This window comes from Montipora foliosa, unplaced genomic scaffold, assembly GCF_036669935.1.
Source record: "Montipora foliosa isolate CH-2021 unplaced genomic scaffold, ASM3666993v2 scaffold_74, whole genome shotgun sequence".
Lineage (NCBI taxonomy): Eukaryota > Metazoa > Cnidaria > Anthozoa > Scleractinia > Acroporidae > Montipora > Montipora foliosa.
The window spans coordinates 19,372-33,696 of NW_027179822.1; the positions used below are offsets into that span (position 1 = coordinate 19,372).

A 14,325-nucleotide genomic window follows, 5' to 3' on the forward strand; every position below is an offset into this window, starting at 1 on the left:
ATGGCCACGAGATATGGTGGTCCGATTACAATCCGTGCCAAGGAAGGAATGCCCAAAGCCAACCTGAAAGCGAGGCGCACACAACGATCGCCCTTGTACAGTGGGCAGCAGGACCAGCATTGCATGGCACTTGCGTTGACGGCAAGAGGACAAATGCACATTGTGCTTGCTCTGACCTCGTTTTTATTTTCCCTTATAACAAAGTTAATTTTCACGGCGAATTACTTGTCTACGACCATACCACAGGGAAAACACCGGTTCTCGTCCGATCACCGAAGTTAAGCCCTGTCGGGCGGGGTTAGTACTTGGATGGGAGACCGCCTGGGAATACCCCGTGTTGTAGGCTTCCCTTTTTCCTTCTGTACACTTGATTATCTCAAAAAATCTCAGTTTCCTTTAATGAAAGAACATTCCAAACCAGGTTTTTTGAACACAACATGCCAACGATATGTCAAAGATGAGACATACAACAAAAACAAAATAGTTCACACGAGAAAGTGGAACTTGTATTCCCAAGGGAGCGCGTGCGCGCGAGATCTTATCAATCCAACGTTTATGACATGAAACGTATCTTTTCGTGTGAGCAAAGAACAGGATACGACAAGTAAAAAATGCATGCACTGTTATGCATTAGATGGAAGTTAACCTAGCCCGGATGATATGCATACAACGAAGGCTACAACACTACAACATTGATCCTGCGAAAACGTGACTTACGTGACGTAGCGCACTTCAAAGTCTTACTGTTCCCTGCTCAACACGGACAGTACGTATTCAAAGGGCCGATAAGACACTATCCTGACCATGAAAGATTTACTTTTTATGATAACAATCCAATTAACTGATAACATAGAGAAACCACAAAGTGTTGGCCACAGAAATGTAACGCCAACTGATCTGGCGGGTCCTCAGTTACTCAATGCAAAACGGGCTCTCCAGAACGCAACATAACACAACGCAAAAGAAATCTATCGCGATGGAGCAGTACAAACACACATCCACTTACGTTTTCGAAACGATGCACGAGGATAAGAGCTCGACCCGCTGGCATTTTCTTGTCTCACTCGTCTATCGATGGAAATCGATGCGGCTGAAATAAACACGTCCTCTCGCTCTCTCTACGGCCAAGAATGAAAGAAATAAAATCACAGTTTTGCAGTGCACCAAGTACGGAACATTCACCTACAATTTCAGCAGTGGAATTCACAAATACAACTCACCTTCCTTAGTCCTTACACCGCCACCGCATCTCCTTCCCTGCCCTGCCTGAAACGTTACCAACAAACCTTCCCATTAGCCAACTTTGCCACCGGGGTTTGGTGCGGGGACTAGCGCGAACGCAGGTCCCCACTACCAGAAATTATACGCTCGAGTTACCCACATTTGGGGTAATCGCAAGGGTCAACCCAATCGAAGTGCAATGAAAGAGCCTCACCTTGAGAGGACTGCCTCCCTGATCACAGTGCCTCCCGCGTCAGGTAAGTATGCCTTTTCAACCTCTCCGGAACCGCAAAACGCAACTTGTCTGCGCATACCATGTGGTAATGGGGTCACGTGCTCCTCGTCCTGTCGTGTCGTGCTGTCCACTCGCTGCTATGCTACCTAGAAAAGAGAAGAGAATGTGAAGGTTGGTTGCTTGGTCATTTGTTCTGCTTTCACTTGATTATTTCTTCCCCAGAGGGAAGTGGGCCACGCTCGGAGGTAGTGCTATACCGAGGCAACCCGTGGCCGGGACGAGGCAAGCCTCTTTTCCACGGCCCAGTTCCAAAAATCAGTTTAATATATGAGCTGCTCGATGAGCAGCGGTGAATGGCAGACCAAAGGTCACCAGTCGACAGACTCATCCAACGCCTGAGGCATTGGTCACCAGTATTAGGCGACAGAGGCGAAATAAAACTAAGCAAATCAGGTGGTACAGAGGGTGAATTAAGCAGGTGGCCCGAAGCGAAAAACGAGCTTGTTGGAAACATAGAGGCGATGACTCCATCCGCCCCCCACTGGCGGGCAAAATAACGTCGACGTCTCCGGGTTGAAAAACGCTTGAAGAGCAAGGGGAGGTGGAACTTGACACGGGCCTTTGCTCCCTCAATGACGGCGAGGGCCCCAGGTTGACAGAACGAAAGCGGTAGTCATTGCGGGCCAGCCAGATGTGAAACTTACAGGCACACAACAGGTAACTGAAGACTTTGGGCACTGCGTGAAGCTCAGTGGAATTGAAACCAAAAAGTAAATGGCGACGCTCAAGCACAGGACACATAGGCGAGAAATGAAAAAGGAGGGACTGTAGCCAACCAACAACACTTTGAGCAAGGGGACACACAAAGAGCAAATGCGACAGTGACTCGACGACAGGACCACAAAAACAAGCGGAGGAGACAGATAAACCAAAAGAGAGAAGACGCTCAGCAGTGTAAATCACACCATGAGCTACCTTCCAGGAGAAATCAACAACAAAGCGGTCAAAATCAAAGAAGTGGAACTGGCGCCACGTATCATACCAGTAAAGGTCCCCAAAGGAGGGAAAGAACTTAACTACACAGTGCGGTGTGACAGAGGAACAGGATAAAAGAAACTGGTAACCGACTTTGGCAGAGAAAAAAAGCCACGGAGGCGACAACGTGAGGGTCAGAGGATGCGAAAACCAAAGTTCCCCGGGAGGGGGAAAAAGAGCCACCAAGCGACTCCCAGGCCAAAAGCAAAGAGGAGTAAAATGGCGGTAACAGGGACCTGTCGAAGGCAGCGGGACGGGAGAAAACATCAAGAGAGGAGGCAGCAAAACACGATTGAAACCAGTACGACACAAAGGAGGACCAGCTTGACGAGGACAAAGTAGACCGTTTGACCCACTGACCCAGAAGCGACCAAACCTTGAGCTTAATGTCCACCACCGAGAAACCTCCCAGCGATGTGGGCTGAACGACCACAGCACGTGCAACGAGCTCCCGCTTGGTTTTCCAGAAGAATGAGAAAACAAGGGAGTTAAGTTCTTTAAGTACCCAGGGGGGCATGTGGACCAGGGATGCCACATACCAAACCCTGGCGAGGGCCAGGCAATTGATGACCAAAGCCTTGCCATGAAAAGACAAGGAGCGCTGACGCCAGGAGGAGAGGACGCGTTCCACAGCCTCTATCCGAGGCCGCCAATTAGTTCATCAATGTCATGCGGGCCAATGAAGACTCCGAGGATTTTAAGCTTAGAAGATGTCCAGTCGAGAGGGACAGGGGGGTCAGTTCGGCCAGCCCAAGACCCCAGCCACAAGCCGCGAGACTTTGTCAGGTTGAGCTTGGATCCAGAACCAAGCTCATACCTTGTGTAGGTGTCAAAAACAGCCCTAATGGAGGCATCGGAGGACAAGATGAGCGATGTGTCATCCGCGTACTGGGAAATTGGAGAGAGCGGTGAGGGCAGTCCAGGCAGCAAAGGTCCAGTAATGGCGGGATTTGCTCGAATATTGGCGGCCAAGACCTCAGCGACCATAACATACAGCAAAGGTGCGAGGGGGCAGCCTTGACGCACCCCCCGTGTGAGACTGAAAAAGTTTGAGACATGACCGTTAACAATGACAGCACTCTGAACAGCATTATAGAAAAGGCGGATCCAGCGCAGAAAGGAGGTTTGGAAACCCATTCTGCAGAGGGTGGCATGCAGAAAGGACCAATCAACGCGATCAAACGCTTTTTCTTGGTCGAGCGAGAGGATGGCACAAGGAGACCCGGATTGCGTGGCGTAATGGACCATGTCTCGGAGATAAGCGACGTTCTCACCAATATAACGACCGGGGACACCACAGGTTTGATCCTCAGCCACCACGGCATGAATAACCTTCAGGAGACGCCCAGCGATGACGCGGGCAGCGAGCTTGTAGTCCACACTAAGGAGGGAAATTGGCCGCCAGTTACGAGGGTTCAGCCGGTCACCCGTCTTAAAGATGAGAGAAATGATGCCTCGACGCTGAGAGAGGCTGAGAGTGCCAGCCTCATAACATGAGTTCAGGACGAGCACGAGGTCCTGTCCGAGCACCGGCCAGAATTTGACATAAAACTCCATAGGGAGGCCATCCAAGCCCGGGGTCTTGCCTCGAGCCATCCCACATAAAGCAGTATAACACTCCTCCGACTGGAGAGGACCATCACACTGTTGAGCCTGGTCGGCGGACAAGGTGGAGGTGAGGGCGTCGAGCAGGGAAAGAGCCACGTCCCCGTCAGTAGGCTCGGCACTAAACAAGTTAGAATAAAAGGAAGCAAAAGCCTGGCATAGGTCCTTTGAACTCGAGACCACTGTGCCATCATCGCATCGAAGTGCTGAAATAAGTCGGTCGGCGGCACGCTTCTTTTCCAGACGGAAGAAAAAGGCCGAGGAGGTTTCACCTTCCTCAACCCATTGGCCCGAGCACGGACTTGGGCTCCCCGAGCTGCCTCGAGGTCTAGGGCAGCAAGGGCAGACAGGGTAGAATGGTACGGCTCAACACAGGAGGTGAAACCGGCATCAACACGGTTCTTAAGATGCCCAGCTAGTCGGCCAAGGAGGTCTCGACACTGCGATGTTTTCTTTCGAGCGCTCAGCGCAATATTTAATTGTGAGGCCTTTGATTTGGCTCTTGCCCTTATCCCACCACTTAGCTAGTGACGGGAAGGACAGCATGGACTGCCTCCAAACGGACCAAAAATTAGTGATATGCTGGATATAGTCCTCATCATTGAGGACAGAAATGTTGAGCTTCCAGAAACTGTCCCAGGAGCAGCAATGTCTGGGACACTACAAGAAAGCACCACACCACAGTGATCCGAAAACGGACAAGGAATAATATCGCAAGTCAAGACTGATGGTAACAGGAGTACGGGGCACCAATGAGATCAATACGGGAGGCCATAAGGCCGTCTGAGCGAGTCCAAGAGAAGGCAGAATCGGAAGGATGCAGGTGCCTCCAAATGTCCAGACAACAGCAGGAGTCAAAAAGACGTTTTAAGGTAGCAGTACTTTCGCGGGAAGTGTCAGAGACATTGGAGCCCCGACGATCGAGGGCGCGGTCGAACACAGTGTTAAAGTCCCCGGCAAGGAAGGTCGGATAGGTGGGATCAACCCAAGACGAGACGTCGTCCAGGAAGTCGTCACGGGCTGGGTTGCGATTGGGGGCGTAGAGACAGCAGATACGAAACGGGTGCCCAGAATGGGTAAAGTGGCAAAAAACAACACGCCCAGCGGTGTCACACCAAGAGCTCGTAAGGGTGACCGTGGGGCGGAATAAAATGATGCAACCACAAGAGTGTGCAGAGCCAACAGAAGCAACTGCATTAAAACCAGATGAACGAAACCAGACTGACATTCACTGTCTGAAGAGCAGTGGGCCCTCTTGTAGGCAGACAATGTCAGGGACCTGAGGAAAGGAACGTAACCAGTGCAGAACACCAGCGCGCTTGGACGAGTCCCTGAGACCATTGGTGTTTAAGGAGAGGATAGAGAGAGCCATAACTGAGAAGAAAGAGAGAGACAGCACAACTAGGAGCGACGGCTCCGAACCGGGGCAGGGGGAGCCAAGGAGGGAAGGCCAGAATGAACAGCCCTCCCAGACTCCCTGCCCTTTCCAGACTTCGAGCGGCCGGGGACCGCAGAACCAGGAAGAGGTTTCTTCGCTTTCTTCTTAGACTTGACCTGATCATCAGAGGAAGCCTCAACATCCGAAAGTCCACGCTTAGTGACTGGTGAATCAGTCAGCTCGACCTCGTTAACCATTACGGGAGACAGAGATAGAACCTGTGGGGTATTTACAGGGGTTACATTGATGCCCGTTAAAGGGTCATCGTCACTAAATATACTTTGACTGTATTCAGTCTCATTAACTAGTTCATTATCATTCGTATCCATTTCTTTTCCATTATTACTATTATCCATTTCCATTTCTTTTCCATTAACTACAGCATTATTTGTCATTTCTTTTCCAGTAACTACATTATTACTATTATCCATTTCCATTTCTTTTCCATTAACTATAGTAGTATTGTCCATTACACCAACTACGTTACTACTAGTGTTAACATTGTATTACTCTGTGGCGCAGCCAAACCATCAGACGCAGCGGCGGGGGAGGCAGCCACCTGCACGCGCGTCGAGGACCCACCATTACCGTTTTAGGGAGGGCCGCACCCTCCTTAACATTTACTGGTGGCAGGAGAGGCCATGGGTGGAGTACCAGGGGGGATAACTCATTGTCCCTGAGGTCGGTGTGGGAACCCCAACTTGAAATACCAGGTTGCGTGGGGGCAGGAGGACGAAGGGTTACCCCCTCGTCCCCAGAGTCCTCATGGTCAGAGCTTGCAGGAGAAGTGGGAAGGTCCTCAGGACCAGAACTGACATCCAGGAGGGGAGGCAGCGACTCCGGGGGAGTGGCACCAACAACAAGTGAAGCGGACGGATGGGCGGGGGTCGCAGGCGAAGATGGTGGGTTCCCCCAGGCATTGGGGGGGTTGGGCAATCCCTGGCCATGTGACCAGGCTCCCGACACCTGCGGCACTTCCCGCGCAAGTCACAGTTTTTGGTGAGGTGTTCCCCACGACAGATATCACATTCGGCCGGCTGACCCACATACCACACCTTACATTTATATCCAGCAATGTCCAGATTACGAGGGATCCGGCCAGAACGAACCATTTTGATGATACGGGCTCCAGTGCAGATTGCAGGGTCACCCGGGTAATGCTGGTGCCTTATCGTCTCCACCTTCCCGTACGAGGAAAAGTAGGGCCGGAGGCGATCATCACTCTCCTCAAAGGGATAGTGATACAACATAACATTTTGAGCTCGAGGCCCAGCATACATGACTTTGCACTTAGCACCAGCTAAAGTGACAAAATCATAACCTTCAACAATATTTTTACATTTTGGGTCAGCGAAAGTAATCTGAACCAGTTTTACGGGAACAAACTGAATACTGTCAATCACAAAGGGGGTGAACTTTCCCTTGATGGCTGTAACAAGTTCCGCCCTGGGAACAGAGGTTGGAACATCGGAAAGGTCGAGGACTACTGTCCTCTTAAAGGCCGCAAGAGGCATGATGAAAAGGGAAAAAGAGAAAAAACAGTCCCCCCGGAAAGCAAAGCTCCCAGGAAGGGAACAGAAAGACTGGCTACCCTGGGTTATGGCAGGACGCCAAGCATAAGTCCCCAGGAGGGTCACCAGTAAAACTCAGGAATCAAAAATCTTACCACAAATCCCAAAAACGCTTGTCCCCACACTCCAATTCCAATACGGAACTTACGCGTACCACAAGGAAAGGCACGAACCTGGCAGATAATAAAAACCCGCGTCAGGTAAGTATGCCTTTTCAACCTCTCCGGAACCGCAAAAACGCAACTTGTCTGCGCATACCATGTGGTAATGGGGGTCACGTGCTCCTCGTCCTGTCGTGTCGTGCTGTCCACTCGCTGCTATGCTACCTAGAAAAGAGAAGAGAAATGTGAAGGTTGGTTGCTTGGTCATTTGTTCTGCTTTCACTTGATTATTTCTTCCCCAGAGGGAAGTGGGCCACGCTCGGAGGTAGTGCTATACCGAGGCAACCCGTGGCCGGGACGAGGCAAGCCTCTTTTCCACGGCCCAGTTCCAAAAATCAGTTTAATATATGAGCTGCTCGATGAGCAGCGTATCAGATATTAAGCTGATAAGAACAGATACTACACTTGATCTTAGCCAAAAGGCCGAGAAGCCGATGCCCGTAAATGCTCACAGCGGACAAGGTGCTCCCAGTCTCATGGCCACGAGATATGGTGGTCCGATTACAATCCGTGCCAAGGAAGGAATGCCCAAAGCCAACCTGAAAGCGAGGCGCACACAACGATCGCCCTTGTACAGTGGGCAGCAGGACCAGCATTGCATGGCACTTGCGTTGACGGCAAGAGGACAAATGCACATTGTGCTTGCTCTGACCTCGTTTTTATTTTCCCTTATAACAAAGTTAATTTTCACGGCGAATTACTTGTCTACGACCATACCACAGGGAAAACACCGGTTCTCGTCCGATCACCGAAGTTAAGCCCTGTCGGGCGGGGTTAGTACTTGGATGGGAGACCGCCTGGGAATACCCCGTGTTGTAGGCTTCCCTTTTTCCTTCTGTACACTTGATTATCTCAAAAAATCTCAGTTTCCTTTAATGAAAGAACATTCCAAACCAGGTTTTTTGAACACAACATGCCAACGATATGTCAAAGATGAGACATACAACAAAAACAAAATAGTTCACACGAGAAAGTGGAACTTGTATTCCCAAGGGAGCGCGTGCGCGCGAGATCTTATCAATCCAACGTTTATGACATGAAACGTATCTTTTCGTGTGAGCAAAGAACAGGATACGACAAGTAAAAAATGCATGCACTGTTATGCATTAGATGGAAGTTAACCTAGCCCGGATGATATGCATACAACGAAGGCTACAACACTACAACATTGATCCTGCGAAAACGTGACTTACGTGACGTAGCGCACTTCAAAGTCTTACTGTTCCCTGCTCAACACGGACAGTACGTATTCAAAGGGCCGATAAGACACTATCCTGACCATGAAAGATTTACTTTTTATGATAACAATCCAATTAACTGATAACATAGAGAAACCACAAAGTGTTGGCCACAGAAATGTAACGCCAACTGATCTGGCGGGTCCTCAGTTACTCAATGCAAAACGGGCTCTCCAGAACGCAACATAACACAACGCAAAAGAAATCTATCGCGATGGAGCAGTACAAACACACATCCACTTACGTTTTCGAAACGATGCACGAGGATAAGAGCTCGACCCGCTGGCATTTTCTTGTCTCACTCGTCTATCGATGGAAATCGATGCGGCTGAAATAAACACGTCCTCTCGCTCTCTCTACGGCCAAGAATGAAAGAAATAAAATCACAGTTTTGCAGTGCACCAAGTACGGAACATTCACCTACAATTTCAGCAGTGGAATTCACAAATACAACTCACCTTCCTTAGTCCTTACACCGCCACCGCATCTCCTTCCCTGCCCTGCCTGAAACGTTACCAACAAACCTTCCCATTAGCCAACTTTGCCACCGGGTTTGGTGCGGGGACTAGCGCGAACGCAGGTCCCCACTACCAGAAATTATACGCTCGAGTTACCCACATTTGGGGTAATCGCAAGGGTCAACCCAATCGAAGTGCAATGAAAGAGCCTCACCTTGAGAGGACTGCCTCCCTGATCACAGTGCCTCCCGCGTCAGGTAAGTATGCCTTTTCAACCTCTCCGGAACCGCAAAACGCAACTTGTCTGCGCATACCATGTGGTAATGGGGGTCACGTGCTCCTCGTCCTGTCGTGTCGTGCTGTCCACTCGCTGCTATGCTACCTAGAAAAGAGAAGAGAATGTGAAGGTTGGTTGCTTGGTCATTTGTTCTGCTTTCACTTGATTATTTCTTCCCCAGAGGGAAGTGGGCCACGCTCGGAGGTAGTGCTATACCGAGGCAACCCGTGGCCGGGACGAGGCAAGCCTCTTTTCCACGGCCCAGTTCCAAAAATCAGTTTAATATATGAGCTGCTCGATGAGCAGCGTGAATGGCAGACCAAAGGTCACCAGTCGACAGACTCATCCAACGCCTGAGGCATTGGTCACCAGTATTAGGCGACAGAGGCGAAATAAAACTAAGCAAATCAGGTGGTACAGAGGGTGAATTAAGCAGGTGGCCCGAAGCGAAAAACGAGCTTGTTGGAAACATAGAGGCGATGACTCCATCCGCCCCCCACTGGCGGGCAAAATAACGTCGACGTCTCCGGGTTGAAAAACGCTTGAAGAGCAAGGGGAGGTGGAACTTGACACGGGCCTTTGCTCCCTCAATGACGGCGAGGGCCCCAGGTTGACAGAACGAAAGCGGTAGTCATTGCGGGCCAGCCAGATGTGAAACTTACAGGCACACAACAGGTAACTGAAGACTTTGGGCACTGCGTGAAGCTCAGTGGAATTGAAACCAAAAAGTAAATGGCGACGCTCAAGCACAGGACACATAGGCGAGAAATGAAAAAGGAGGGACTGTAGCCAACCAACAACACTTTGAGCAAGGGGACACACAAAGAGCAAATGCGACAGTGACTCGACGACAGGACCACAAAAACAAGCGGAGGAGACAGATAAACCAAAAGAGAGAAGACGCTCAGCAGTGTAAATCACACCATGAGCTACCTTCCAGGAGAAATCAACAACAAAGCGGTCAAAATCAAAGAAGTGGAACTGGCGCCACGTATCATACCAGTAAAGGTCCCCAAAGGAGGGAAAGAACTTAACTACACAGTGCGGTGTGACAGAGGAACAGGATAAAAGAAACTGGTAACCGACTTTGGCAGAGAAAAAAAGCCACGGAGGCGACAACGTGAGGGTCAGAGGATGCGAAAACCAAAGTTCCCCGGGAGGGGGAAAAAGAGCCACCAAGCGACTCCCAGGCCAAAAGCAAAGAGGAGTAAAATGGCGGTAACAGGGACCTGTCGAAGGCAGCGGGACGGGAGAAAACATCAAGAGAGGAGGCAGCAAAACACGATTGAAACCAGTACGACACAAAGGAGGACCAGCTTGACGAGGACAAAGTAGACCGTTTGACCCACTGACCCAGAAGCGACCAAACCTTGAGCTTAATGTCCACCACCGAGAAACCTCCCAGCGATGTGGGCTGAACGACCACAGCACGTGCAACGAGCTCCCGCTTGGTTTTCCAGAAGAATGAGAAAACAAGGGAGTTAAGTTCTTTAAGTACCCAGGGGGGCATGTGGACCAGGGATGCCACATACCAAACCCTGGCGAGGGCCAGGCAATTGATGACCAAAGCCTTGCCATGAAAAGACAAGGAGCGCTGACGCCAGGAGGAGAGGACGCGTTCCACAGCCTCTATCCGAGGCCGCCAATTAGTTCATCAATGTCATGCGGGCCAATGAAGACTCCGAGGATTTTAAGCTTAGAAGATGTCCAGTCGAGAGGGACAGGGGGGTCAGTTCGGCCAGCCCAAGACCCCAGCCACAAGCCGCGAGACTTTGTCAGGTTGAGCTTGGATCCAGAACCAAGCTCATACCTTGTGTAGGTGTCAAAAACAGCCCTAATGGAGGCATCGGAGGACAAGATGAGCGATGTGTCATCCGCGTACTGGGAAATTGGAGAGAGCGGTGAGGGCAGTCCAGGCAGCAAAGGTCCAGTAATGGCGGGATTTGCTCGAATATTGGCGGCCAAGACCTCAGCGACCATAACATACAGCAAAGGTGCGAGGGGGCAGCCTTGACGCACCCCCCGTGTGAGACTGAAAAAGTTTGAGACATGACCGTTAACAATGACAGCACTCTGAACAGCATTATAGAAAAGGCGGATCCAGCGCAGAAAGGAGGTTTGGAAACCCATTCTGCAGAGGGTGGCATGCAGAAAGGACCAATCAACGCGATCAAACGCTTTTTCTTGGTCGAGCGAGAGGATGGCACAAGGAGACCCGGATTGCGTGGCGTAATGGACCATGTCTCGGAGATAAGCGACGTTCTCACCAATATAACGACCGGGGACACCACAGGTTTGATCCTCAGCCACCACGGCATGAATAACCTTCAGGAGACGCCCAGCGATGACGCGGGCAGCGAGCTTGTAGTCCACACTAAGGAGGGAAATTGGCCGCCAGTTACGAGGGTTCAGCCGGTCACCCGTCTTAAAGATGAGAGAAATGATGCCTCGACGCTGAGAGAGGCTGAGAGTGCCAGCCTCATAACATGAGTTCAGGACGAGCACGAGGTCCTGTCCGAGCACCGGCCAGAATTTGACATAAAACTCCATAGGGAGGCCATCCAAGCCCGGGGTCTTGCCTCGAGCCATCCCACATAAAGCAGTATAACACTCCTCCGACTGGAGAGGACCATCACACTGTTGAGCCTGGTCGGCGGACAAGGTGGAGGTGAGGGCGTCGAGCAGGGAAAGAGCCACGTCCCCGTCAGTAGGCTCGGCACTAAACAAGTTAGAATAAAAGGAAGCAAAAGCCTGGCATAGGTCCTTTGAACTCGAGACCACTGTGCCATCATCGCATCGAAGTGCTGAAATAAGTCGGTCGGCGGCACGCTTCTTTTCCAGACGGAAGAAAAAGGCCGAGGAGGTTTCACCTTCCTCAACCCATTGGCCCGAGCACGGACTTGGGCTCCCCGAGCTGCCTCGAGGTCTAGGGCAGCAAGGGCAGACAGGGTAGAATGGTACGGCTCAACACAGGAGGTGAAACCGGCATCAACACGGTTCTTAAGATGCCCAGCTAGTCGGCCAAGGAGGTCTCGACACTGCGATGTTTTCTTTCGAGCGCTCAGCGCAATATTTAATTGTGAGGCCTTTGATTTGGCTCTTGCCCTTATCCCACCACTTAGCTAGTGACGGGAAGGACAGCATGGACTGCCTCCAAACGGACCAAAAATTAGTGATATGCTGGATATAGTCCTCATCATTGAGGACAGAAATGTTGAGCTTCCAGAAACTGTCCCAGGAGCAGCAATGTCTGGGACACTACAAGAAAGCACCACACCACAGTGATCCGAAAACGGACAAGGAATAATATCGCAAGTCAAGACTGATGGTAACAGGAGTACGGGGCACCAATGAGATCAATACGGGAGGCCATAAGGCCGTCTGAGCGAGTCCAAGAGAAGGCAGAATCGGAAGGATGCAGGTGCCTCCAAATGTCCAGACAACAGCAGGAGTCAAAAAGACGTTTTAAGGTAGCAGTACTTTCGCGGGAAGTGTCAGAGACATTGGAGCCCCGACGATCGAGGGCGCGGTCGAACACAGTGTTAAAGTCCCCGGCAAGGAAGGTCGGATAGGTGGGATCAACCCAAGACGAGACGTCGTCCAGGAAGTCGTCACGGGCTGGGTTGCGATTGGGGGCGTAGAGACAGCAGATACGAAACGGGTGCCCAGAATGGGTAAAGTGGCAAAAAACAACACGCCCAGCGGTGTCACACCAAGAGCTCGTAAGGGTGACCGTGGGGCGGAATAAAATGATGCAACCACAAGAGTGTGCAGAGCCAACAGAAGCAACTGCATTAAAACCAGATGAACGAAACCAGACTGACATTCACTGTCTGAAGAGCAGTGGGCCCTCTTGTAGGCAGACAATGTCAGGGACCTGAGGAAAGGAACGTAACCAGTGCAGAACACCAGCGCGCTTGGACGAGTCCCTGAGACCATTGGTGTTTAAGGAGAGGATAGAGAGAGCCATAACTGAGAAGAAAGAGAGAGACAGCACAACTAGGAGCGACGGCTCCGAACCGGGGCAGGGGGAGCCAAGGAGGGAAGGCCAGAATGAACAGCCCTCCCAGACTCCCTGCCCTTTCCAGACTTCGAGCGGCCGGGGACCGCAGAACCAGGAAGAGGTTTCTTCGCTTTCTTCTTAGACTTGACCTGATCATCAGAGGAAGCCTCAACATCCGAAAGTCCACGCTTAGTGACTGGTGAATCAGTCAGCTCGACCTCGTTAACCATTACGGGAGACAGAGATAGAACCTGTGGGGTATTTACAGGGGTTACATTGATGCCCGTTAAAGGGTCATCGTCACTAAATATACTTTGACTGTATTCAGTCTCATTAACTAGTTCATTATCATTCGTATCCATTTCTTTTCCATTATTACTATTATCCATTTCCATTTCTTTTCCATTAACTACAGCATTATTTGTCATTTCTTTTCCAGTAACTACATTATTACTATTATCCATTTCCATTTCTTTTCCATTAACTATAGTAGTATTGTCCATTACACCAACTACGTTACTACTAGTGTTAACATTGTATTACTCTGTGGCGCAGCCAAACCATCAGACGCAGCGGCGGGGGAGGCAGCCACCTGCACGCGCGTCGAGGACCCACCATTACCGTTTTAGGGAGGGCCGCACCCTCCTTAACATTTACTGGTGGCAGGAGAGGCCATGGGTGGAGTACCAGGGGGGATAACTCATTGTCCCTGAGGTCGGTGTGGGAACCCCAACTTGAAATACCAGGTTGCGTGGGGGCAGGAGGACGAAGGGTTACCCCCTCGTCCCCAGAGTCCTCATGGTCAGAGCTTGCAGGAGAAGTGGGAAGGTCCTCAGGACCAGAACTGACATCCAGGAGGGGAGGCAGCGACTCCGGGGGAGTGGCACCAACAACAAGTGAAGCGGACGGATGGGCGGGGGTCGCAGGCGAAGATGGTGGGTTCCCCCAGGCATTGGGGGGGTTGGGCAATCCCTGGCCATGTGACCAGGCTCCCGACACCTGCGGCACTTCCCGCGCAAGTCACAGTTTTTGGTGAGGTGTTCCCCACGACAGATATCACATTCGGCCGGCTGACCCACATAC

At 51.0% G+C, this 14,325-nt stretch overlaps 7 non-coding genes across 7 annotated transcripts; 2 read left to right on the forward strand and 5 right to left on the reverse strand.

Moving 5' to 3' along the window:
• Positions 1 to 227: 227 nt before the first annotated feature.
• Positions 228 to 346, forward strand: LOC137990266 (5S ribosomal RNA). The gene has a single exon (XR_011121268.1). It is a non-coding gene; the product is annotated as a 5S ribosomal RNA (ribosomal RNA).
• Positions 347 to 1,322: 976 nt separating this feature from the next.
• On the reverse strand, positions 1,323 to 1,486 carry LOC137990234 (U1 spliceosomal RNA). The gene has a single exon (XR_011121239.1). It is a non-coding gene; the product is annotated as a U1 spliceosomal RNA (small nuclear RNA).
• Positions 1,487 to 1,679: 193 nt separating this feature from the next.
• On the reverse strand, positions 1,680 to 1,870 carry LOC137990258 (U2 spliceosomal RNA). The gene has a single exon (XR_011121260.1). It is a non-coding gene; the product is annotated as a U2 spliceosomal RNA (small nuclear RNA).
• A 5,639-nt stretch (positions 1,871 to 7,509) lies between these two features.
• LOC137990246 (U2 spliceosomal RNA) lies at positions 7,510 to 7,701 on the reverse strand. The gene has a single exon (XR_011121250.1). It is a non-coding gene; the product is annotated as a U2 spliceosomal RNA (small nuclear RNA).
• A 268-nt stretch (positions 7,702 to 7,969) lies between these two features.
• Positions 7,970 to 8,088, forward strand: LOC137990221 (5S ribosomal RNA). Its single transcript, XR_011121227.1, has one exon. It is a non-coding gene; the product is annotated as a 5S ribosomal RNA (ribosomal RNA).
• Positions 8,089 to 9,063: 975 nt separating this feature from the next.
• Positions 9,064 to 9,227, reverse strand: LOC137990235 (U1 spliceosomal RNA). Its single transcript, XR_011121240.1, has one exon. It is a non-coding gene; the product is annotated as a U1 spliceosomal RNA (small nuclear RNA).
• A 194-nt stretch (positions 9,228 to 9,421) lies between these two features.
• On the reverse strand, positions 9,422 to 9,612 carry LOC137990262 (U2 spliceosomal RNA). The gene has a single exon (XR_011121264.1). It is a non-coding gene; the product is annotated as a U2 spliceosomal RNA (small nuclear RNA).
• Between the last annotated feature and the right edge of the window lie 4,713 nt (positions 9,613 to 14,325).